The sequence below is a fragment of the Cryptomeria japonica genome, chromosome 1 (assembly GCF_030272615.1).
Source record: "Cryptomeria japonica chromosome 1, Sugi_1.0, whole genome shotgun sequence".
In the NCBI taxonomy this organism is placed as follows: domain Eukaryota; kingdom Viridiplantae; phylum Streptophyta; class Pinopsida; order Cupressales; family Cupressaceae; genus Cryptomeria; species Cryptomeria japonica.
The window spans coordinates 382,995,972-383,023,781 of NC_081405.1; positions in this window are offsets into that span (position 1 = coordinate 382,995,972).

The window sequence follows — 27,810 nt, forward strand, 5'->3', positions numbered from 1 at the left end:
CCCAGTGTTAAAATATGAGTGAAAATGTTCGAGACGGGGACACGGGCACCACCGTCCTGATTCTGCCCCTGAAACTGCTCCTGAAACTGCTGTTTTGCAACCTGAAAAGCTATCAAAAATGCTGAAAATTGCTATCTGATAGAAGGACCAGGGTGCCCAGTGCCCCTATCCGAGGGACCAGGGCACCCAGCGCCCCTGTCCTGGCAGGACCAGGGTGCCCCACGCCCCTGTCCTGGGTTTCTTCTCTGCAATTTGGTGTGTTGTCCTGTCTCAGTCTGCTCCCGTCGGATCTGCAACTTGCGGCGTCCTTTGAGTTCAGAAATCTGCACTTATATCTGAAAAGGGTTGTAGGGTGGATATATAGGGTTTTGCCTTAGTCAAACCCCCACTTTGGTTATTTCCACCTCCACGAATAGCCAAGTTGTATTGTAAAAGTAGTGTGTGTGCAGACCTTGTGTGTGTGCAAGATCCTAAAATGCAAGTAAGCAAACTAGAGCAACCTAGAAAGTAAACCCTAATTGCTTGTAAATGATAATGTAAATGCTCCAAATCAAGATGCAAAGTGATCTAAAGCATGGATACAAATGATATAATGAGGCTTATGCAGAGACATGAAAACAACATGAAATCATACCCAACCCCAAGGGAGGGGTACAAGCCAATCTTCAGTCGGTAATCCCCTATTGCTCTCAATGTCTTCAAAGCCCTAAATGAATGAATGAAATTGATGAATTCTTGATGGATGGATGTTGAATGTTGTTGAAGTCTTCAAAGATCTTCTCTTTCGCTGCATAGAAGGTCCCTTGAAACCAAAAATCGGATCCTTTCAAATGAAGAAAGAGAGCTCTTATATATGAAACCCTAGATCTTAATTTCAACTTTTGGCCGACCTAGAGATTGAATCTCCCACCAATTTCTTGGGGTTAAGTTTTATTTTATGATTGGATTGCGCTCCCAAAATTTCAGGAAAAATGTCCGGGACCGTGTGCACTCCGGGCGCCACGGTCCCAACAACTTTTCACCAAATTTTCAGGGCTGTTGGATATGATGATTTTAGAGCGAATCCCGAAGTTATAGGTGATTTCAAGATGTTTTGACCCCTGAAATCAAGCCCCCAAGTTCAAAATAGGACCTAATTAGGGTTTTTGATTAAATGATGTATTGGAAGAATAAAATGAAAGGGGCACACTTTAATGAAAGGGCCCAACTTTATGATATGGAAGATGATGAAATATGACCTTAGACCTAATTAATTTAATTAATTAAGTGCTAAAGGGGAAATGCAATGCAAAATGCAAAATGCGCCAAAGCGGGTGCTAAACTAGGTGTGAAATTGTACCACCCTAGCAAGTGCGTACAATTTACGACGCTACATTACCATTATTTGCATACTTCAAAGGAATAATTAGACACAACAAATAATCATCATCCCCATAAAAGACAAAGAAAATACTGATAGCATAAGTTTATAGTTCTATCAGGGACAGTAGAATGGTATGTCCATAATATTAACCAAAATATTGTCATTGCATAACCCCCATGGCTATTTTAGACATAGAAAATATATTATATGTTATCAGTTTGATAAGGACCATACATTATGAGTTCCAAGTATCACTTTCATTGTAACCCAAAAGTAGTTGTAGATCATATATCACTTCAGATATCAATTGTACCAATTAGAGGGATAATTATATCGATATAGAAGATTATAACCATCATTCTTAGTGTAAGTGGTAACTACTATTGTATATATCAGTTCTCATGAAGGTTTTGAGTTAATTACTTAAAAAAAGATGTCATTTGTGATTAAATAATTTCTTATTCTTAAGAATTCATAAGAAGGGACATTACATTCACCAGTATTCCACACCAAGAAATTCAAGAAACCTTATCTATTGTAGATAATAGCACAAGGAATTGATACCCATGATAATATGTTCTACAACTTGCACAAAAGAAAGAAAAGTCTATTGTATTGCATTAACAAAGTCTTGATAAATTCTTGCAGAGATATAAAACTATTTAATGATGACTAATATTACAAAACCTTCTCATATATATGAGAATCATAAGTCTTTTGAAATGAAGGGGTGCACCCCTTTTGAACTAAACAAATATAGTTTGTTAAACTTAGACATAAACGAATTAAGTATGCCAATATGATTGATATAATCATTATCTTGATAACACTGGAAGTTTGAGGTCCATTTCTTCATTGCGCTCTCCATGGTATATGATCTCTCTATCACCTGGATCCCATATGGAGCTAGATCCCCATCCTCATCGACTAGTCCTCTGGTTGTGCTCATGAAACCTGTCAATTAAAGTTTCTAGTCTCCCAACAATATGAGTTCTCCATCATAGAACATGGCTGGCAATTGGATCGATTGTTCATTCTCCAGGAATTGGATGGAATTTTTCAACTTGTCCCCAAATTCATTGTGTGCCTTCAATAGGGTATCTGCTTCATTCTTATCCTCTAGAGTCATAGAGTTGTGAGTGGTCATGATCTCCTGGATCTGTTCGTGCAACCTCATATGATCTATGTATGCTTTGATGGTGCCAGTGTGCATCTTCCAGAAGTCTTTAGAATACTTTAGCTTAACCTTAAAAAAAGCATCAACTATGTCATTAACAAGCTTGACAGTGCGAGCCTGTGTAGCTTTGAGCAATCTATTCCCCTTCTCACTCTTATGCCTCCAATATGAAGCATCTTGGATTGTTTCAAGTATATCTTTATCAGTTTCATAAGTAGCAAGTCTAGCCTCTGTAATCCTTGGGGCCGATTCCAACTATAATGCCTTATCCTACCAATATTGTTTCTCTTCCTGTGCTTTCTCATAAAGGCCTTTGACAGTTTGGTTTTCCCTCACCAAGATCTCAACTTGTTCTTTGTTTATCTTCGAAACATCAAGGTTTAACTAGGCAATGATACTAGGGTTTATTTTTCCAACTTGATGGATCATGAGGTGGCCAAATGCTTCATCTGTGTCTACCAATAGGGATCTATTGCCTCTTGGATATAGAGCCCATAGCAATAAGGCCTTCTACTCTAGATCATACCCTAAACCTATAAAGATCCTATCAACCTTCTCAGGTAATAATTGCTTGTCATTGTGTTGCTTTCTCCCGAAGCTGTCAAACATAATAGCAACTTTCATTTCCCACCCAGGGTAAATTATCACAATGGCATCCTTGAGGATCTGTCTTCCTCTTTTTGGGGTCATTTCTCTTTTCTTAGCATTGATTTCCTCCTGCAACATTCATAGAGTGTATTCCTCTATCATGTTTCCCATCTATTGCCTGATCATCCTAGCTTTGTATTGATATAAGAAGGTTTCAAACTTAGGAGTGTTAACAAAATCCTGATCTGAAACAAATTCCACATTCTCAAGGATTATGACATCATCAATATCTATCTCATAGGGTTATCTTGTTGCTAGATCCATGTCGTGATCAAGTCCAAACCTAGTGGGTGGCACATCTTCTTCTATGTTAACAAATTCAGCAGTGGATTTAGGGGATAAGCAGGCAATGGGAGTAGTCTCCCTAGGATCTTTAATCCTTTATCTAAAGACATACAATGGCACTGCATTATCTAGAATCTCCAATTCATGAGATATTAGTTTGTTCGCTTTGGCCATGGGATCATCAATTGCTTCCAGGATTTCTTCGTTGATCTTGCCCCTCCTCAATTTCCATTTATATGCTTTAGCTACCTTATCATGTATTGACTTCTTCTTGATTGCTTCCTCCCTTTCCGCATTCCTAATGAAGTTATCAATCATTAATGGCACATTTTCTATGGTTTTCAATCTCTGTGACATTCTATCCCCCCACATATATCCTTCTGGATCAAAGTTGGGCACGGGGTCTCCTTTCACAAGGTGGAAATATTCTAACTTATTTTGTAGTAAACCATAACTTTTTGAACTTTTAACAAGAAAACCAGAAAAGGACAACAAGCTAGGCACAATTGACTGCTTCCCATGATCTGTAAGATTTTTGGCACTAGCTATAGACAATTGCCTAATGATTTCCAAATAAGCAATTTTGTCAAGGACAATCACAGACAATAAGTAAGGTTCTCCCTCAAACCCATACACCCTAATCTATGTGTAATCCAAGAAACAATACAATCCCCCTAGTTAAGGGTAATGTGGCTTTGCTTCATCAAAATCTTTAGGTCTAAGGGATTTCTTAACCTGAGGGGAAAGTAAAAAATCACATGGATGTCCAAGCAATTTGTATAATGGTTTCACAAAATGTTCTTCAAAGTGCATGTACTAGCTATTAATGTATCTTTGGTCCCAAGTTGATAACCATAATTGCACTGGCTTGCGGATTCCTGTTCTATCATACTCCCTAATGGACAGACCTTGAGTCCATAGTCCTATATCTTGACCAAAGTATAGCAACATATGCATAAGTTGAGAGTAGTATCTGAAATTCACATTAACCATGTCTCCCTTTAATTTTTCTAACCCATGGTTGATGGCATGAGCTAAGTAAGAAGCATAATCAAAGGTCCTTGGGTCCTTTGATTCGATTTCAGAACAAATCACCATAGCAACAATTTCCATTAATGGGGAGGCTTCCATGCCGAACACTTGTGAAGTACAATAATAGGTGAACTTAAAGTAGGGAGAAAACAAGTTAACATCAAATGGGGCTTTGTCGGTATCTACAAACAAAGTCAAAGCTCCTTCGGTCTTTGGTCTATGTGGTGGGAATCTCCATCGTTTATATGTTCTCTCCATGTTTAAATACTCATCCACCAAATTTTTTGCATCAACTTCATCCTCATGCCCCCATTCTAGACCGAAAACTTGTTCAATGTACTCTTTACTAATCGGCAACAGGTAGCTCCCTTTATAGTCCCTAATGGTTTGGGTTTGTGGGTCATACCTATCTACCAATGCTATTATCAGCTCTACATTCACAAAGACGTTGGGAACAATAAGTCTCCCTAAATTCAACTTCCAAATACTGCACACTAGTTCTACTGCAAACCTTCTAGCATAGATGAAAATGAACAATTCATGCCCTCAAACCTCTATCCAAATGTCCCCCATGTTTTCAAATCTATCTTCCAATCCCTCATCATCATTCTTAGTCTTTCTAGATTGGTAACTTGAGAGAGGGAATTGGTCTATTAGTGTTGGTATTTTGGTATGGTTTTGTCATTGATGTCAACACCTACTAACACTTATCAACTCTAGCACTTTGGAGAATCAGCAACATTCACCGGCAAGCAAATGACTCATGCACAGTCACCAGTATCTGGTACACCAGGAGGATATAATGATCATTGGCACTTGGAATGGCATGGAAAACACTTGGTTATGTCAAAGACATCATTTTGACACTTTGTCTTGGAGGTTTGATTATTGGCATATTCATATTTGCATAGTTGTTGTTACTGGCAAATAGGTCCAGGCTATACACCGATAGGTTTATCTTTTCCAGATCAGCATGGCATGCTATGGAAATGATTTATTATTGTTGTAAATGCATTAAGCTGACATGTTGAATCAGTTATTGCATCAAGCATTAATTTATTTGTAAATTGAATATATTGTAATATCTTTTAGAGATGAGCTACTAAAATTGGTCCTAGGTTAAGATATTAATGTAAGATCTTATTTGTAAGATTATGTGTGGAAGTAAAGAAGAATTGTGAGAAGGTATATGCAAGAATAAGAAGAGCTATACACGTAGACATCATTTGAAGGTGAAGCAAGGTTTATGTGAAAGCATATCAGAACTACACTGATACCGAATCCAACATATGAAGATGCTATTTTGAGGAGTACATTCTTATTAGATTTAACCATCCAATTGTAGTCAGTGTGACTCCTATTTTGTGTTTGAGCAGTGAGCTCTAGGCACTTGGCCTTTCTGCATATGCAGACCCCATTTGTATACACTTATGATCTACACTAGTATCATCTGATTGTGGGTAAGGTTTCCTACCATCATTTTTCCCCTTATAGGGTTTCCACATACAAATATTGGTGTCAAGTGTTGTGGATGACTTTGTCTTTTTGTTTCATGCATTAATCTTTACCGGTATTGCAATTAACTGATAAAACTATCTACCAGTATAAAAGACTGGTTTACCAGTATTAAGCAATAAGTTGGTTAAGTTGTTTTGGTTTGAATTTATTTGACAACTGATTCACCCCCCACCCTCTCAGTTGCCTCTAGGACCTAACAATTGGTATCAGAGCTTAGCCCTCTTTTGCAGAAGTTTAATAGCTTGAGGAGATCCAATGACTACTAACTATTTTGGGAAGGACAGTCCTAAACTTGATGGAACCAACTATGGCATATGGAAGATCAGAATGGAGACACATTTAAATTGCATTGGAAAGGACATCTAGGAAGTTACAAAGAATGGCTATACTTCTTCTACTCCTGGTTAGCCTAATCCACCTACCTTGGGGAAAGATGAAGAAAATGATTGCAAAGCAAGAGAAGCACTTTTGAGTGCATTAACAGATCAGCAAATCATGGGACTATCAGATAGGTCCACTGCTAAAGCTATTTTGGATCATTTGGAAACACTAGATGAAGGAGATTCCAAAGTCAAAATTGCAAAGCTTGAAAGCTTCTGGGTCAGGTATGAAAATCTGAAAAATGGAAGAAGATGAAAGGATTTCTGCTTTTATGGAAAGAGTTAATGAAATTGTTTTGGGTATTAAATGTTGTGGAGGAACCTTAAGTGAAGATGAAGTTGTTTCAAAAGTTTCAAGAGGATTACCACTGGCATATAAAATGAAAGTCACTACTATAAATGAGTTAAGAACAATGCCTAATATATCAGTAACTAGAGATACATTAATTGGAAAACTTCCAGCCTTTGAAATTGAGGAATTTGGTCCTATTGCTACTATAAAAACAAATTTAGCCTTTAAAGAATCAACATCATCTACATCATCATTTTACAAATCTGATTGGAAAGCCTTTTATGCAAGAGAACTTGAAGAAAGTAGGAAAGAAAATGAAGAACTTGAAGCACTATTTGCAAGGAAAATGCCTAAAAGTCCAGTTGGAAGTAAGTATGAAGGTAAAGCACTCTTTAAATCTTTTAACTATAATAAGATTGGTCACATGGATTCAAGATGCCCTAATAGACATGCTAGACTAAGAGAAGAAGCTAGAAGAACATACAAGCCTAACCCTGAATATTAGAGATATGGATTAAAAAAGAATAAAGACAAATCTTGTTATCTTGTTGATGAAGGAGTGACTGATGATTCTGATGAGGATCCGATAGACAATGGATGGGTTTTTGTCGCTATAACAGAAGACCAACCGACACCTACCATTCAACTGGTAGAGTAGGCCTTGGTAGCTAAAGTTGAAGTAAAGGATGAATGCATCATTGATTCAGGATGTTCACATTATATGATAGGAGATAAAGGTAAATTCTTGAACTTTCAAGAATATAATGGAGGTCTAGTGAGATTTGGAGATGATAAAGCTTGTCTGATCAAAGGTAAAGGTACAATATCTCTTGATGAAAAGCATAATACTAACAATGTTTACTATGTGGAAGGTTTAAAGCATAATCTTTTGAGTGTTGGTCAATTAGTTGAGAAAGGATTTTAGTTATAATTCAAAAATGGAAAGTGCAAAATCATGAATAGAACTGGTTTAGAAATTGCAACCAGTAATCAAACTAGAGGTAATATCTTTCATTTGAATAATAGTGAAAAGAAATGCTTGATTGCACATATTGAAGAAAGCTGGCTATGGCATAAGAGACTTTGTCATGTAAACTTTGATTGCATGGTAAAAATCAGTACTACTAAGGCAGTTAGAGATTTACCTAAAATTATCAAACCTCACAATATAGTATGTAAGGAATGTCAATTTGGAAAGCAAGTTAGAGTCACCTTCAAAAGTATTCCAGAAAAGTCCAATAATGCTCTTGACTTAATTCACACTAATTTATGTGGTCCAACTAGAACTAAAAGTTTACAAGGTGATAGATATTTCATGCTAATCATTGATGACTATTCTAGAATGTGTTAGGTTACTTTTCTGAGAGAAAAATCAAAAGCTCTTGGGAAGTTCAAATTGTTCAAAGCAATGGTAGAAAATGAAACCGGTAAGAAAATAAAAATGTATAAGATTAGATCAAGAAGGATAATTTACATCTAAGTAATTTAATGCATTCTATGAAGTGAATGGAATCAGAAGACAACTATTAGCACCTCGTACACCACAGCAAAGAGGAGTTGTTGAAAGGAAAAACCGAACTATCTTGGATGCTACTAGAAGTATGTTATCATAAGAAAACCTACCACATGTATATTGGAGAGAGGCAGTAAGTACAATGATATATACATTCAACAAAGTTCACATCAAAGGTGAAACCGATAAGACTCCTCATGAACTATGGTTTGGTATTACTCATACTCTTAAATATTTCAGAATATTTGGAAGTAAATGCTATATTCGAAGAGATGAGTATATTCGGAAATTTGATCCTAGAAGTGATGAAGGAATATTTCTTGGTTATTCATCTAAAAGTAAAGCATATAGATGTTTTAACAAAAGATTGCAGAAAATTGTTGAGTACAAATGTGAAGATTGATGAACAATTCAGAGGAACTTCAAGGTATATAGACTCTAAACCGGTAACAAAAATTCTAACAAATGAACCTACACTAAATCCACCGGTACATAATGAAGATCTAGTTACACCGGTATCATCTGAAAATTCCCCAGTAACTGAGGAACAATAGTAAACAAAGATACCTTGATATGTAAGACTGAATCATTCTAAAGATCAAATAATTGGAAATAAGTATAAATGATTTATGACAAGAGGAATATTGGAAAATGAAGAGGTATGTCTTATTTCTCAAATTGAACCATCATCAATTAATGAGGCATGTGAAGATAAACATTAGACTAAAGCTATGGAAGAAGAATTAGAACAAATTGAGAAGAATAACACTTGGACATTAGTTCCCTAGCCTAAAGATAAAAATGTAATTGGAACCAAATGGGTATTCAGAAACAAACTTAATGAAGATGGTAAGGTAATCATAAATAATGTAAGACTAGTGTGTAAGGGATATTCTTAGAAAGAAAGAATTGATTATAATGAGACCTTTGCACCGGTAGCCAGAATTGAGGCAGTTAGATTATTTTTGGCTTTTGCAGCACATAAGAACTACAAAGTATATCAAATGGATATTAAATGTGCATTTCTGAATGGAGATCTTGAAGAAGAAGTTTACATTGAACAACCTGATGGATTTTCTTTGACAGATAACAAAGATATGGTTTTCAGGTTAAGGAAAGCTTTGTATGGATTGAAACAAGCTCCAAGAGTTTGGTATGCAAGATTGGATAATTATCTTTTGAAGATTGGTTTTTCTAAAGGTAATGCTAATAGCAAATTATATTATAAAGTGACTAATGATGACATCTTGGTTATAGAAGTTTTTGTTGATGATATAATCTTTGGAGGAGAAGATGGATTATGTAAAGAATTTTCTATTGAATTGCAGCAAGAATTTGAAATGTCTATGATTGGAGAAATAAAATTCCTTTTAGGATTGCAGATTTTACAGACTGACAAAGGTATATTCTTGAGTCAATCCAAGTACTTAAAGGAGTTACTAAAGAAATTTGGGATGGAGAACTCTAAACCAGTAAGCACACCTATGACTACAAGTGACAAATTATCACTAAGGGATGAATCTACACCTATTAATCCAACTAGGTACAAATCTATGATAGGAGGTTTACTGTATTTGACACAAACAAGACTTGATATCATGAATGCAGTATGTATTGTTTCAATATTTCAGAGTAATCCTAGAGAAAATCATGAATCAACAGTAAAAAGGATTTTCTGGTACTTACAAGGCTCTACAAATCTTGGATTATGGTATCCTAGAAATGAAAACTTTGATTTATGTGCATACATAGATACAAATTGGGCAGAAGATGTGGATGAGAGAAAAAGCACCACTGGCGGAGCATTTTTTCTTGGAAATAGACTAGTTTCTTGGTTGAGTAATAAACAAAGTTGTACATCCTTATCAATAGCAGAATCAGAATATGTTGCAACAACAACTAATTGTACATAGGTACTATGGCTTAAACAAATGTTGAAAGACATAAAGGTAAAATGCAAGGAACCTATTACTATCTATTGTGACAACACTTCAGCAATTGATATATCTAAGAATCTAGTACTACATTCTAAAACCAAACATGTTTCTATAAAACTAAATTTTCTAAGGGAGAATGTTGAAGCAAAAGAAATAAAACTGGTTTATGTGAATACTAAAGAGCAAATTGCAGATATTTTCACTAAACCACTGCCTAAGGAGACTTTTGAATATCTTAGAGATCAGCTTGGGGTCATACCCCCACCAGTAGATACTTAGAGAGTTGATGTTTGTCATCAACTGACAGAATTAATAGAGAAATCTTTTACTCCGACTTTGATGAGGAAGCTACTTCTCAGGGGGAGTAGTGGTATACTAAATTGGTTGGTATTTTGTATATGAACTTGGTTTTATAGTAACTTTGGCATTTTATGTCAAAGGGGGAGAAATCGGTATGGAAAAACAAAAGGAAATATATGTCACTCTCAGGTGGAGAGATTGTTACTTTGGGAGAGATTACCTATATTTTGGTATTTGGCATTTCTATTTTGGCACTTTGATGGTTTTTTCATCTTGTGTTGCCATCAATGCCAAAGGGGGAGATTGTTGGTATTTTGGTATGGTTTTTGTCATTGATGTCAACACCTACTAACACTTATCAACTCTGGCACTTTGGAGAATCAGCAACATTCACCGGCAAGCAAATGACTCATGCACACTCACCCATATCTGGTACACCGACATGATATAATGATCACCGACACTTGGAATGGCATGGAAAACACTTGGTTATATCGAAGACATCATTTTGACACTTTGTCTTTGAGATTTGATTATTGGCATATTCATATTTGCATATTTGTTGTTACCGGTAAATAGGTCCAGGCTATACACTGGTAGGTTTATCTTTTCCAGATCAACATGAAACGCTATGGAGATGATTTATTATTGTTGTAAATGCATTAAGCCGACATGTTGAATCAGTTATTGCATCGGGCATTAATTTATTTGTAAATTGATTTTATTGTAATATATTTTAGAGCCGACCTACTAAAATTGGTCCTAGGTTATGATATAAATGTAAGATCTTATTTGTAAGATCGTGTGTGGAAGTGAAGAAGAATTGTGAGAAGGTATATGCAAGAATAAGTAGAGCTATACATGAAAACATCATTTGAAGGTGAAGCAAGGTTTTTGTGAAAGCATATCAGAACTACACTGGTATTGAATCCAACATATGAAGATGCTATTTGGAGCAGTACATTCTTATTGGATTTAACCATCCAATTGTAGTCAGTGTGACTCCTATTTTGTGTTTGAGCAGTGAGCTCTAGGTGCTTGGCCTTTCTGCATGTGCAGACCCCATTTGTATACACTTACTATCTATAGTAGTATCATCTGATTGTGGGTAAGGTTTCCCACCGTGGTTTTTCCCCTTAGAGGGGTTCCACGTACAAATATTGGTGTCAAGTGTTGTGGATGACTTTGTCTTTTTGTTTCATGCATTAATCTTTACCGGTATTGCAATTAACTGATAAAATTGTCTACCGGTATAAAAGACTAGTTTATCAGTATTAAGCAATAAATTGGTTAATTTGTTTTGGTTTGAATTTATTTGACAACTGATTCACCCCCCCCTCTTAGTTGCCTATACGACCTAACAATTAGGTCTTGGTCTAAGGGTCGAAGTTCCTTTTTTTAATCATTTTGGCTTTTCTTCTTTGGTTTCAGGAGGGTGAGGCTCTTTGTTCTCCTTTGTTTTAGCTTTCCTAGATGACAAAGCTTCCATCTTTATGTTCAATTCAAAAAAAGACAAGAAATTATGAGAACTTACAGTTTTTACTTCTTTCCGTGAAGAATTCTACGACCCCTATTGCACCAGTTCCTTCTTTCCTTGATGAATTTATCTGCCTAAACAATTCTGGTATCCAAGTAGTTTGATTACTTCTGGTATTGCAATGATCATTAAGAAATATGTTTTGAATTTATGATGATGTGCCTCGTTTGTATTCATGTAATATTTCCTAGTGGATTGATTGTGCTTTTTTGCTGATTTCTGCCTTTTGATGCATGAGCATGCCACATTTCCTGAAGGCAACTCTTCTTTTGATGAAACATACCCCTTTGATGACTTTCTTTTCATGTTCTTCAACACCCTAGTTTCTTCGATGTTCATCTTCATTATAGACCCAACACTATTTATTTTGTTTCGATGAAACCCTCTCTTCGCTCAAGTGTTTTCACCTTTTATCAATATGCATTTTCTATCGACAACCATATTATGATGTAAGGTCTTATTTCGCCAAGCACTCTAATGCTTTAATCGATAGCTTGTTTTCATCGAAACCCCTTTTACTTTGATGAGATCTCATTCCATTTCATTGATCTGTGACTCCGACCAGAGGGCCCCACTTCATATCCACTTTGATGAGTCTCATTCTTTGGCAGATGGTTTTAGGATTTCACTGACATGTCCTTTTCATCGATGAGATCATCTCTATGAGATCGTGCCCATTTTCATCAAACGAGATACTTTGATGGAACTCATTCTTTTGATAGATACTTTGAGGGTCAAGCTGATGTGCTTGTCTCACTTTCTTTTCATTTTAATGGAACATGTTGCTTCGATAAGTTGTTTATCCCATTCATCAAAACCCTTGTTTTATTGACGAGTTCCTTTCACTGAAATTTGGCATGATTCCATCGCAATACATATTTCAATGAAACTTTTCCTTCACCAAGAGTTCATTCGATTCTTCTGACATCATCCTTTCATCGAAAACGTTTGCTTCGGCAAGGCCATTGTTATTTTCATCGATGTTGGGTTTTCGATGAAACTTTAGTATTGCTAGGTGCCTTTTTTATTTCCTCGACATCGCTCTTTCACTGAAAGGCTTTTCTGGTTACATTTTAATGCCTCTAGGGTTACCCTAAGGAGGGCTTTGATAGCCTTCCACTAAAATGTGAATATCTTAGCCAATGCTTAATGGAATCGGGTGATTCTAAAGACAAAATGAAATGGATTCACGCCTCCATCCAACCCAATATGTTTCATAACCTAACACTAAGTCTATGACACAAAATAACGTTTGTAATCAAATTGTTATGCAGAATAATATAAGAAAATGTTTGCAGAAAAGAACTTTTATTGACATTGCAGTATTTCTTATAATTGTATGACTATTACAGTGAATTCATAACTTTAGCCTGCTAGATGTCTTTTTTTCAGCTATAGAATCATTGTAATTTTTTTGAAATTTTCTTTTTGTAGTTATTTTAACACATGTACTATTAAATTAATGGTTGTTTTATTATGCAAATGAGGGTAATCATTACATATGTACTAATATAATATGTTATTTTTTCTTTTTGTAGAAACGCATTGATAAATTCAATGAAGGTGATAAAGTTATGTTGTTGGATCCATTTGATAGTGTTGTTGTTAGAATTGGGAGGATTCACTCCCTATCTATTCTACATGGAGTAAAATTAAAAGGAAGAGGCGACGCAAATGTGAACATTTTAACGGTCACAAGTAACATACCTCTTCCTTATGAAGACAAAATAGATAGAGCCGTCCATCTGAAAGAGAAAGAGGGAACCTTCGCAAGGTGGCCATTAAAATATTTGTAGAAAATGATATAGTTGAATATGTTAATCATGTTTCTTATTGTTTTATGGAGTACTTTGAATATTTTGAAAGAGTTGGAAACTCTTAGACAACTTTGACATTTTTTATTATATTTACATATATACCCTTAGACAGATTTGACATCTTATAACTTGATTTATATATACATATTTGGATTATATTTTTTATTGTAGATTACCTTGTTTGTCATGATGTTCAATCAATCTTTTAATTCTAACATGTAGCTTGTCCGTATATGTAATATTTTTATTTGCTTTTATGATCTAGTTTGAGTTTAATGTTATATTATTTTTGCATTATAAAATGATTAAATATAATACCAATGGATGTAAATATATGGCTAAAATAAGGACTAAATATATGACTAAAATAATGACTATGATGACTAAATAAATGACCATTTAACAACAATCAATGATTAAATTAATGACTCAATATATGACTAAATAAATCACTAATATGACTAGATAAATGACTAGAGAACAACAATCAATGACAAAATGATTAAATATATAGCTAAATTAGTGACTAAATATATGGATAAATTAGTGACTATCATGAATAAATAAATGACTAGATAACAACAATAAATGACTAAATTAATGATTAAATATATGACTTAATTAGTGACTAAATATATGACTAAATTAGTGACTAAATATATGACTAAATCAATGACCAAATCGATGACCAAATCAATGACCAAATCAATGACCAAATCAATGACCAAATTGATCAATCAAAACAACTAGTGGTCACATGATCAAATTTAGTCATTTATCTACAATTTTTGGTAGTTTTTAAACTCATATATTGCTATTTTTGTACTAGTGCTCTGATCAGATCTTTCGACATGGCAATGACAGTGGCTTGTATTTTCAAGAAGGAGATAGTGAGATTTCATGGTATTCCTTGACAGATTATAATGAATCATGATCCTGTGTTCACTTCAATGTTATGGAATTCCCTTCAACATTATTTAGGAGCTCAACTAAACTTCAATTTAGTATATCATCCAGAGATAGATGGTTAGACTGAGAGGGTTAATCGGGTGTTCGAGAATATGTTGCATATGTATGTCATGGATCAACAGTCTAGATGGAAATATTACCTTCATTTGGTGGAGTTTTCCTATAATAATGGTTATCATAATTCAATTGGCATGTCCCTTTTTTAAGAATTGTATGGCCAACCATGTCAGACACCCTTGGTTTGGGATCATTTGGAGGACAGAGTGTTTGTTGTTTCAGAGATTTTGCAGGACATAGAGTAGTAGATGACACGTATTAAAGAGAATTTGATAGTAGCACATGATCACCAGAAGAAATATGTGGATGCTCATCATGTGGATAGGCAGTTTTCAGTGGGTGACAATGTGTTTTTGAGAGTGCGTCCACAAAAGAGTCCTGTTCATTATAGAAAAGGCTCTAAGTTGGTGCCTTGATCTGTTGGACTATTTGAGATTTTGGAGAGGAGTGGTCCTATGGCTTATCGCCTTTCCTTACCACCCAACTTGTTTCATATCCATGATGTGTTTCATGTGTATATTTTGAGGCCTTATCATCCTGATGTATCACTATTGACATTTGGCATAACTAATGTAGATGCATGTGATGCAGTTGAAGTCTGATGACTTCACGGGTAAAGGATAAAAATCTATTTGTGATGAAGAGATTGAGATTCTATGACTAGATGACATGATTAGTTATTTGTGTTGTCATTGATGGAAACTGATTTCAAACAATGTTCTTGATATTTTATTTTGTCATCTAAGTGATTTGGTTTACCGAAAGACAGGGTTTACCGATAGAGAACTAAATTTTGTGAAATAGGACTTTAACCGGTAAAGCAAAGATGTTTTGATTGAATCTGATGATCGACGATGATTGGTGACTTGCAGTTTGGATGGTGAACTTGTATCATGGAAAAATGTATCTGAACAAAACTGGAACTTGTGAAGATTACCAGAAGGCATGTTTCAAATTTATGATGAATTTTTGCTAAGGTTTTAGTAGGGTTTAAGACTGGTGAATAAATCATCAAACCAATAATGATTTATGTTATGATGGTGATCGATGGTGAGTCTAAATGAAGTTGGTAACATGACACAACCCACGTGAAAGATTTGATTATTGTTTTGGCGTGATTCAAGGAAGAATTTCTTGGGAATCACCAAAATTCTTAGTAGAGTGTTCTCAGGGTTTGACTTTGGTATAGATCGGATTTTTTGTAATGGGTTACGATCAACCAATGGTTGATATTACATTGTAATTTATCTTAATAATCTATATATCAATCTATGATGATCTCTTATGATTTGAATTGTAAATTCATGATGTAATTAGGGTTTTGTGGCTGACCTAGTTGAGATGACTATTTAGGATGACATCATTGATGTTTATGGTGTTGGTGGTCTTAGAGAATGTGTTAAGTCATCCAAGTGAAGTGTGAGATCTTCCTAAGAGTTGAAAATTCTTGAGTATAAGTAGATCTGATCAAGCAAGCAAAGAAGTACAAGTAACAGATCATTTTCTTACTGTTGTTACCTAATAGTTGCAGTAGGTTAAATCCCTTAACCAGGTAGGTCCTAACAGGGAAGCTCTCAAAAGAGTGTTAAATCCTCCCACAAGGTTGACCCTAATAGATCATCAAGCTCCTAACTGGGCTACTAGGAAAATCCCTTGACTAGGTGACTCCTAACAAGGTTTGCTCCTAACTAGGCGTATTGTAAGCTCCTAAAAGGGCATACTTCAAAAGAGCACAAATATTTGTGGGTGACAACTCCCACCATGGTTTTTCCCTATTTGGGTTTTCACATCAAAAACATATGGTGTTCATGTGTGGAATTTTTTTCATGTGATGTTCTTGTTTATGTTTCATTTCATGCATTATTGAGACACTTGTTATGATGTTTTATCAGAAGTTTATCAGAGGTTACTAGTACTGATAAGGAGTTGTTTGAGAAAGTATTTGATCTTATTGATAAGGTTAATGAGTTGGGAAATGATCAAGTTTATATGACTACTTAACTGGTGAAAGTATTGATAGCTTTGGTAAATGATTTGATTAATATGTTAAGTAAATCTAATAAAGAGGTTGTTAGATTTGATTAAAGAAGTTAAGATATTTGTTAAATAGTTTTAGATCCGAGATAAGTTTGTTTTTGAGTTTAAAGTTTCAATTGGTCTTAATATTGATTCACCCTGCCTCTCAGTATTAACCGAATCCTCATAGGATTAACAATTGGTATCAGATCTTTGGTCCTCTATGTGCCAAAAGCCTAACCGCTTGAGGAAAAGATTCTGAGGAAGTCAAGATGATGAAGAAAGAGGGTCCCAAGCTCAACACAAATAGCTACAAGATCTGGAAAGACAAAATGAAGATCTACATCAAAGGTCTCAGTGCACAATATTGGAAACAAGTTGAAACAACATATGTTGCTCCTACTACTACTCCCTTGACACTAGATGAACTCAGAGATAATAAAGATAACATGCAAGCCCTAGAAGCTATTGTAAGTACTTTATCTAATTCAGAATATATTGATGTTCAAGGATTGGAAACTACAGACGATGTTTGGGAAAAGTTAGAGATAATATATGGAGGATATGAGCATGGTCAAAGAGCCAAAGAGGAAAGATCGAGAGGAAAGTTCGATGACATGAGAATGCTTGAAGGAGAAAATATTGCACAGTATGGTTAGATAATCAAAGAAGTTGTTGGCAGCATAAAGAGTGTTGGAGGAAAAATAGAAGATGATGCAATAGTAAGGAAAATGTTCATAACTCTTCAACCTTAGTATTCTATAAGAGTATCAACAATCCAAGAACTTAGATCTATTTCAAAGGATAAGGTAACTATTGATTGGTAAGCTTACAACTTTTGAGTTAAATAGTTTTGATAATAGTGTGACAAAATCTACCAAATCTTCCTTTAAAGCTTTTGTTACCGGTCCATCTACTAGAAAAGGAAAAGATATATGTCAAAATCATGAGTGCAGGACAAGTCATGGAAGTAAATGGGGAAATGAAGACAATGACGATCAAGTGATGGAACTTGAGGCACTATTAGCAAAGATATTTCCAAGAGGCACTAGTAAGTATAAAGGAAAGCTACCTTTAAAGTGTTTCTCTTGTAGTAAAATTGGTCATATTGCTGCGAACTGCCCTAACACCGATAAGAAAGAGAAGTTTAGAAGATTCAAAGGAAAGGGCAAGAAACATTGTTATGTTGCAGTAGATGAAGGTGTGACTGATGAGGAGTCAGAAGAAGAAGATGACAATGAATAAATTATGTTTGTAGCCATGAAGGAGGAACTGTCAAATGAAAAGGCACTAGTATCTCATATGGAGAATAGTGATGAATGGATTATAGACAGTGGTTGCTCACATCACATGACCAGAGATAAAAGTAAGTTCATAACCCTTAATGAATTTGGTGGAGGTATTGTTAGATTTGGAAAAACCTCTCCTTGCATGGTGAAAGGTAAAGGTTTGTGTCTCTCTAAATGGGAAGAGTAATGTTGATGATGTGTTTTCGATTGATGGTCTTAAGCATAATATTTTAAGTGTTGGTCAGCTCAATGATAAAGGTTATTTGCTTGAGTTTAAAAGTGGAGTCTGTAGAATTCTTGGAGGTAATGGTGAACTGATTGCTACCGGGAAGAAAACTAGAGGTAACTTATTCCATTTGAATAGTAATATTAATAATTGTCTGGTTGCAAGAATGGAAGATAGTTGGTTGTTGCATAAAAGATGTTGTCATGTTAATTTTGATAATTTGGTTAAGATAAGCAAGTCAAGTGTTGTAAGAGGATTACCCCAACTTGTCAAATCGATTAGATGACCTCTATTTCTTTCAAGTGCAAGAATTATATTTATGAGAATGTTTTAGATTTGGTACATATTGATATTTGTGGCCCTATGAGAACAAAGAGTTATTACGGTGATAGGTATTTCATGATCTTCACCGATGACTATTCTAAAATGATGGTGATATTTTTGAGAGAGAAATCAAAAGCATTTAATAAATTTAAATCATTTAAAGCTTTGGTTGAGAAGGAAAGCAGTAAGAACTTGAAGTGTTTAAGATCAGACCGAGGAGTTGAATTCACATATGATGAATTTGTTAAGTATTGTGATGAACAGGGTATAAAGAGACAGATGTATGCTTTGAGGACACCATAATAGAATGGCTTAGCAGAAAGGATGAATAGAACAATAGTTGAAGCTGCAAGAACCATGTTATTACAGGGTGATGTATCCAAAATGTTCTGGAGAGAAGTGGTTAGTACTACTGTATACACTTTAAATCGGGTACTGGTAAAGAGAGGTAACAATAAGACACCCTATGAGCTATGGTATGGAAAAACCCCTTGTGTAAGTTATTTTAAAATTTTTGGAAGTCAATGTTTTATTAAGAGAGATAACTACACTGAGAAATTTGATGCTAAATCTGATGAGGGAATTTTTCTTGGTTAGTCTTCTAAGTGTAAGGCATATAAATGTTACAATAAGAGAACTATGAAAATTGTTGAAAGTGGTAATGTAAAAGTTGATGATCTATTTGATAAGTTTGAAGGTACAAGCATATCAGAATCTGAAAAGGGTGATAATGAGGAAAAGTTTATTGAACCATAGGCAAAGATTAATGAAAAACTGACAAATGCAGAACTAGATGCTCAACTGGTAAGTGATGACATTAAGGAAGAAGCAAAACCAAGTACATTGAATTGAAGTATCACTTCCTAAGGGAAAGAGTTCAAGAAAAGGAGGTGAAGATGGAATATGTGAAGAGTAAAGATCAGTTAGCTGGTATCTTTACTAAGCCCTTACTGAAGGCTACCTTTGAGTTTCTTAGAGGTAAACTATGGGTTAGACCCCTACACCAAAAGAACTAGAATGATGGAGATCCATCAATCCTATGGATTTCATGTTTATTTTTTACTTAGGATTGATGAAGGTGCATGCTACTCCTTTGGGGGAGCAAGTCTGATGTAAAGTTTTGATTTAATGCTCTGTTATAATATTCTAATTTAAGTAGCAGAGATGATGGAAGAGGCAGTAACAAAATTGAAGACCAGTGATGCATTTACACCTTTTGGCATTAATGTCAAAGGGGGAGAAGAATAGAAAATTAGATATGACAGATATGGGAGAAGAAAAGAAGATGAAAAGAAATCAGATTGAGAGAATCATTGGTTAAGCGGGAGATGAAAAAAGGAAGAGAATCGGTTGATGATGTGATACCGACAAGAAAGTTGCAGATAATGATGATACTCTAATTGTATATTTGGTTAGTGTTGCCATCAATGCCAAAGGGGGAGATTGTTAGCATTTGGCATAACTGATGTAGATGCAGGTGATGTAGTTGAAGTCTGATGACTGCACAGGTAAAGGATAGAAGTCTATTTGTGATGAAGAGATTGAGATTCTATGAATAGATGACATGATCATTTCTTTGTGTTGTCATTGATGGCAACTGATGTCAAATGATGTTCCTGATGTTTTGTATTGGCATTTAAGTGATTTCATTTACCAGAAGGCAGGGTTTATCGACAGAGAACTAAAGTCTATGAAATAGGTTTTTAGATGAGAGAGCTTTACCCCTACTTGTTCTCAAGCATCTAGGAGTAAGCCTAGGTAAAGAGGGGGAGGATGCATTGTCCCTCCTAGACTTGTCTTTTGATTTATGCATCGATAGACTTGATTTGACTCTTATGTGATGTTTTGATTTATATTTATGACTCTATCTATGTGATTGGATGCTATGGAAGATGATAGACATTTTATATTGACATATGTTATATGATGGCTCCTATGGATGATTGACATATCTAGGATTATGATGATGATGGATTTACTTGATGATCTTATATGTGCTCATGGTTCATGATGGATTCGTATTCCTATGGGATTTCAATGATATTATGGTTATGCTAACCCTATTCCATTATTATGATGATGGAATTGATGATATAATGATTGTGATTGTCTTCTTGTGTCTTCATGATAGGGACGATGTCATACCACTCATTGCGAGCATGATATGACGTTGTGATTCTCTATCACCTGTCTGATCATTTATGATGTATTATTGAATATGTTGTATCATGGTTATTGGTGGTTGCAGGATTGCAGGTACTAGACATCGACTCCACCTGGTCTCACATGTTTGAGTATGTCTTATCCCAATGACAAGTTATTAGGGATGGTATAAGTTTCCTTCCTTATACACTAGGTCCTAGTTGACATCCTAGTCAATCTAGTGTCGCAGTTGAATTGTGTTTTGGCATCTTGCAATATGTTGTGCAACCCTTTTGTCAGTTTGCAATAATTGATCAATATAGTTTATTAATGTTAAAACTAATTTATTTTATAATTTGACCATTTAATTATTATTTGTCTAATTTATTATTGGGATTTAATATTTATTTGTGCTTTTTAATTATTTTATATGGTTTATTATTTCTTTATTTCCTTTGGTTATTTTATTTATTTATTGGGCCTTTGGATTATTACTTATTGTTTTATTTATATTGTTGTGATAATTATTTTATATTGATTTTGATTTATTAGATTATTGAGCTTTTGTATTTTATTTTTTCCCATGAGGCTATTTTAGTTAATAGCTTTTGATTTATTACTTCTCTTGTTACTACTTGGTTAATCGATATAATATATTTGCTACCTACCCTTTTATGCTATTGCTTGATTTTGTAGGGGTACATAAATAATACTATTTTATAATATTTACCTCGATTCTATGCATGGTAGGTATATTATATGGTTTATAGGAATTATTTGATTGGTCGATATTCTTCTATAGTTTTGATTTCAAATTTATTTATATAGTTTTCAGTGAAGGTTGTCAGGTTAGCTTCTGGATTGGTTTTCTGTGGTTTTGGAGATTTTACTTGGATTTTGGATTGGAGAAAGATTTTGGATTCACATTTTATATTTTTCTCTTCTACAAATCGCATTGCCATATCTTCTATTCATCCAGGTTGGAGGACTTTTACTTTGCAATTTTGATTTCCAAAAGAGGATTTTCTTTTTGTGTGTCTACAAAAGATTGTTCTCCTTGTGGTTGTTGAAAGATTGATCTCCAAGGGGGAAATATAGTGTTTTAAACATTATAATTGTAGTTTGGGAATTGATAAATAGTATATGTATATGTATTTGCAATGTTGGTGGAATTTGGTAAAGGGAGTGTTGTGAGGAGAATTTATTTTTCTTTCTGTATATTGATGTTTCTATATTCTTCCTTGTGAGCTTGTAGAGTCTTTTTTTCCCTTTTAAATGGTGTATAAATTCTCCCTCTATCTTATGAAATCTTATAATGTTGTCTCTTGAGTTCTGTGCAAGTTTGTGTGAGACTGTGTATAGAAGGTGCCAAGAATTGATGCCAAATTCTCTATCTATGATCTTATTGTCATGTTTATGTGTTTTCTTAACTTTATTTTGGTCTCTCACACCTTCTGGGAGTGTTATGTGTCAGTTTTGTGAGCCTATGTGCAAGATTGGGCATTATCATCACTATATTTCTCATTCTCTTTCATTTTTGCACTTTGCCTTTGATGAACTAATGTTTTCCCTAGATGTGCTAAAGTATGCCTTGGATGCGCTAAATTTTGCCTCATATGTGCTAATCTGAACCATGTATGTGCTAAACTACTCTGCTTTTTTGGTTTTGCCAGTATTGTTTAATGAAGTCACCTTTTTGGATTTTAGGCTTGTACCAAAGGCTATTTGTTAGAATCACAGATCACTGAGAGAGGGGGTGTGAATTAGTGATCTGCCATAAATGAAATCCACAAACTTATTCTTTATCCACCGGTTAGCAATACATAACCAAAAAGAACATAAACAAGCAACAAATAAACCACAAATCCATAACACCAGAATTTTTACGTGGAAACCCAGAAAGGGAAAAACCATGGTGGGGCTAGTACCCACAATATTCATATGCTATGGCCAGAAGTACATAAATATTACATAGATGGGGAATGCACTTGCATTCAGGCTCACTGCCTAGAGCTCACTGCTCAATTACAATAACTTGGAAGGCTACAACCTTTAGGGAAGTCTCACTAACTTACAATTTGATTACAATAAAATGAACTCTGAAATAACATCTGATAATGCAAGAATGAGTTCTGGTTAAGCACTTTATTTTTGACTGTCCTCACTCTACAAATATGCTATTTCTATCTCAGTCAGCTACCAGATTATCTATGAACCAAATGCATATGTGAAATTGTGCTCAATCGCACAAAAATGGATCTCCACAATAGTAATACACTGAAACCTAATTACCAAATCGATCTTATATATATGGTCTTAACAAAATTAATCTCTTTCAAGTCGGCTTCAAGAAGTGTAACATGTAGCTTCAAGTCAACTTCAATCTTTTACAAAACATAGCACTAGACCAAAAGAATATAATCACATGCTTCCTAAGGATCTTTCCATTCATGAAGATCACAAAATCACCACAATCATCAGAAATATTTATGAACCAAATTATCACCGAGATAACCCTATTTATGTTGGAATACAATGACTCCAAGAACACTGAGAGGGGGGGTGAATCAGTGTTCTACCGGTAAGAAAATATTTTAACCTTTTATAGCATACACATATAAACCAGTAAATGAAGAAACATATAACATGAAGTAAATGAATTAGCCACATGAATGAACACCATAACACATAAAATTTAATACGTGAAAAACCTCAAAGAGGAAAAACCACAATGGGATTTGTGATCAACAATATCAATTCACTGGCCATATGAAAGATATTATATAGCATGGGGGCTTGCACATGTAGGAAGGCACACTGCTTAGAGCACACTACTCAACACAAAAGAGTCTCACTGACTACAAGCTTCTGCTGAGATAAAACAGTAATGATGAACTCACAAAATACATCTGCAATGCCAAAAAGAGTTCTGGTTATAGCTCTGCTCTGTACAGGTTCATAAACCCTGAACCCTTTTACCGGTATCTCCTTTCCTCCAAGAATGCTTTACAAACCATCTACTGATCATTGCATGATATTACTTTCTCATATAAATGACCTACATACATGTCCTTCGCATAAGTTTTTCTACTACCTTTTCATATGTCAAAATGACCTAATAGACTGACTTATATACCCTTTACATATAATATGCCTTATGTTAGCTTACAATACATTACAAAATATATTCAATGTCGGCCCTATATAATAATTACAAAATGATTTCATAAATAAATTTTTTCAGATCCCAGACTGATGTCAGCTTCACTGAAGTGTTGGATGTTGGTGTCGGTGCTGGTGCCGGTGATGACCCTAAATACTCCAATGCTAGTATCTATCGGTGTATGCCTCCAATGCTAGTATCTGTTGGTATATTCCTTCTATAGAATCTTGTTGCCATCAATGACAACATATGAATCCAATGAGTGTCAGTTGCCAACAATCTCCCCCTTTGGCATTGATGGCAACACTCATGTGAAAAATGGATTCCCTGCCGATTCAACTGAAACATGCTCCCCCTGAGCTGAATATACACTTTGTCTGATATCCTCCCCCTAGGATTATATACATATTTTTCACATACATATACTCCCCCTTTGGCATCAATGCCAAAGACTAGTGAAAGAATTGAAAGATTAATTACAGATTACTTTATCAGAGCTTGACCAATTTCAAGATTTCCAAATAATCTTTCTCTAGCAACTGTATATATGTATCCCAACCGGTTTTGAATGTTTCAGATATGGATACAAGTCCACTTAGTAAATGTGCTAGTGTTTCTTTCTCAATGACTTTTGCTGGTGTGGGATTTGCAAGCATATCCATGCATTCCCTCTTATGTGTACCAAGTGAATCCAATCTTGGACTCACCAAACCTCTGAGACTTCTATCTCTCCGAATAATCGTCTCTTTCCTTTTCAAAATAAAAAAATTGTCCATCAATAGATGTTGTAAGTGAAGTTAGTCCATCAAAAGAATTTGCAATATTGGCAATCTTTTCTTGTAACTCCTTTATCCTCTTATCTACATTTGATGTAAGAATATCTATATTACAAGAGACCCTATATATGTTAGTACCCTATTTCAAATAATTTTCAATAAGTATTAGTTTCTCTTCAACCTTCCTCTTTTTTGTCTCAATAATCTGGTCAAAAGCAAATTTCTTAGCTATAGTAAATCTTTCAAGTGCTTGTCAGTCAGAAATTTGCTGTAATGATTGAAAGTTTTTAGATATGTGCTCTGTCAATGCCTTAAGCTTTCCGGAAGGGCTTGCTTCATTTTCAATCATACAATCAAGAATCAATTTGTGCAAAACTATTATTGACTGATCTATTATTTCTTTGTCTATAGATCCCTCCTTCATTAGCTTTTGAGTAGCCATCATCATTAGCTCTGTGGGACTCATCTCTATGATTGATTTCTTCTCAACTTGAGAAGTGTCAATTGCCAAAAATTTTGTTGGGGAATCAACTACTGGTATGGTACTGGGTGTCTTATTAGTCTCCTTTTCCTTATTCTCTCTCAGTGTATATCTTTTCTCATCCTCTTTTGTACCGGTGGCTTCGCCACTTGGTGCAGTATCTGTTATTGTTGGTGGAGTATTATCCACAATATTATCAACATCTTGTTCATTACCTATATTACCTTGCTCAGACTGTACAAATATTGTCTTTGTCTGTACACTCATCATTTTTAGGATTATCTACCGGTTGATTCAAAATTTGATCTGAACTTCCCAAAATTCCTCTCCCTTTAGATTTGTCCAGAATGGTGGGAGTTGTTGCCTTACCGAATTCTTCTTGAGAAGTAAGAAAATCAGGATTCTTTTGGAATAATTTAGCCCAACCATCTCTGGTCTTATTTATTATTTTATTGACTCTGCCCATCATTAAGCTTATTTGTCGGTGTTTGCTGCTAAAGATTGTTCTATTTGTAACTTCTATACATCTTTTCATTTCCTCATTATTTATAGAACCACACATACTCAAAAGTTCAACTTCTTTAATCTCTATGTCCCTCTTGATTTCATCTAATCTCCTTGCATCTAACTTATTATACAATGATAAAGGAATTTCTTTCAAAATCTCTACCAAAGCCTTCTTATAAATATCTAGATGTAACAAAATTGCTTCTTCTATTTCATTTTTCTCATTATCATCTAAATCTTCATATAAATTTGACACATTCTTCAAAATTTCATCTTTAGTTACCTCATCAATTAACTCTATACAAGTAATATTGCCAGATTCAGTTGCCTCATCACTCTTACTCTTCTTCTTACTAGGAGTTGCAGGAGCAGATGGAGCAGTCTTCCTCTTCTGAGTAGGTTTCCTTGTCGGAGGTGTGGATGGTGTTGTCACCTTTCTTACTAGCTTCCTCCTTGGTTCCACCTTCTTCTCTTCTACCCGAGGCTTGTTAGCTTTCTTCCTCTATACCCTTCTTAATGCAAGAGGTTGATTATCCTCTACATCAGAGTCATAAGTGATAGGAGATATGAAAGTTTCTGGCCTCTTTACCTTGGGAGCACTTTTCACTATAGTTGCTGCAACTGCCATTGCTGGTTGATCTACCGATTTAGATCCAAAACCTAGTTCTGTATCTATCCTATGAATTACATTCTGAACAAAGGTAGACATTTTGTCTATTTTCTTTTCCCTCATTTTCTTATTGAAGACAATTTTAACTTCAATAGCCTTCTCCTCTGCAGTACCAAAGTGTTCAGCCTTATCATCCAAAGGAGCATCAATCAACATTTTAGTATATAGTTCCAGAATGCTTTCATCAACTTCATATCCCAATTCAGTGACCCATATTATTCTAGGTTCCACCACTTCAATGAGGGTCTCTTTTGTTTTCACCATGAAGCAGATATCAGTGGAGTATTTCTCCATAATGTGTTTGGAGATTCTCTCCCTCAGTCTCATGTTCTCTTGAAAAGTTTTAAAGAAGCCCCATAACTTATCATCCTTGTTTCTTCCAAGACTGATGATTGCATCTTTAATCTGCATACCTACTAGTATGTCATGATTCCAACATTTCTTTCCCAAACCCGATAGCTCATTCATGAAATATAACATCAAGTAGACAATAAGATTGCCAAACTGGAAGGTTCCTTTCTTAACCCTTTTGGTCTTGCCAATATTTAACATTATTTCACTTCTTAACCATTCTCACAAATCATACTTTCCATTATTCTTTATCATTTGATATGCAACATGGATACAGGAACTGGCAACAGAGTTCAATTAACTTGATTGTGTTACCTTGTAGCCGATGATCATGCTAGCACTTTTCAAATCTGTATCTTTAATGGTGTTGACCCTCATAGACCTTCCATCATGGGTTGTGCCAGTGAGCTTCACAACCTCGGTGTTGGAGATCTTCTTCCTTGGTTCCTGTCCAACTTTGGTTAAGTCAGTGACCGCTTGAATTTCTTCTTTGGTGATCATGTGAGGCTGATCCAGGTAGATAAATTCATTATGGACCCTGCTCAGAACATATCTAATGACTTCATCCTTGAATTTTGGTATATACAGGATTCCTGTTAACCCTAGGTTTTTAATGATTTGATATTCTAGCTTGATTGTTTCAGAGTTGCCTAGTATCATAGATTATGCATTCCCTTGAATTCCTCAGTGCCTAAATCCTCCAAGGTGCAGTGAATATAAGCCCTAACATCTTCCACATAAACTACGCCATCGGGAACCCTTGAAAATGTGCCAGTAGAGTATTCCTTCATTATAATTTGAGGAACTTCCTTGAAAATAGGTCTAAGCCTATCCTTAACCTTAACAACAATGGGATTCACAATGAAAGTAGGAGCAGATGATGATCCAGATGCCATTTCAAAGAAATACCTAGATAACCATCGTTGGTTGAAAGATTTTGATCACTTCTCAGATAACTGTTGGAAATATTTTCAGAATGCATATGCTCGCTCTTGATCACCTATGATTCACCTTTGCTTTACTCTAGTTTTCTCAAGTGT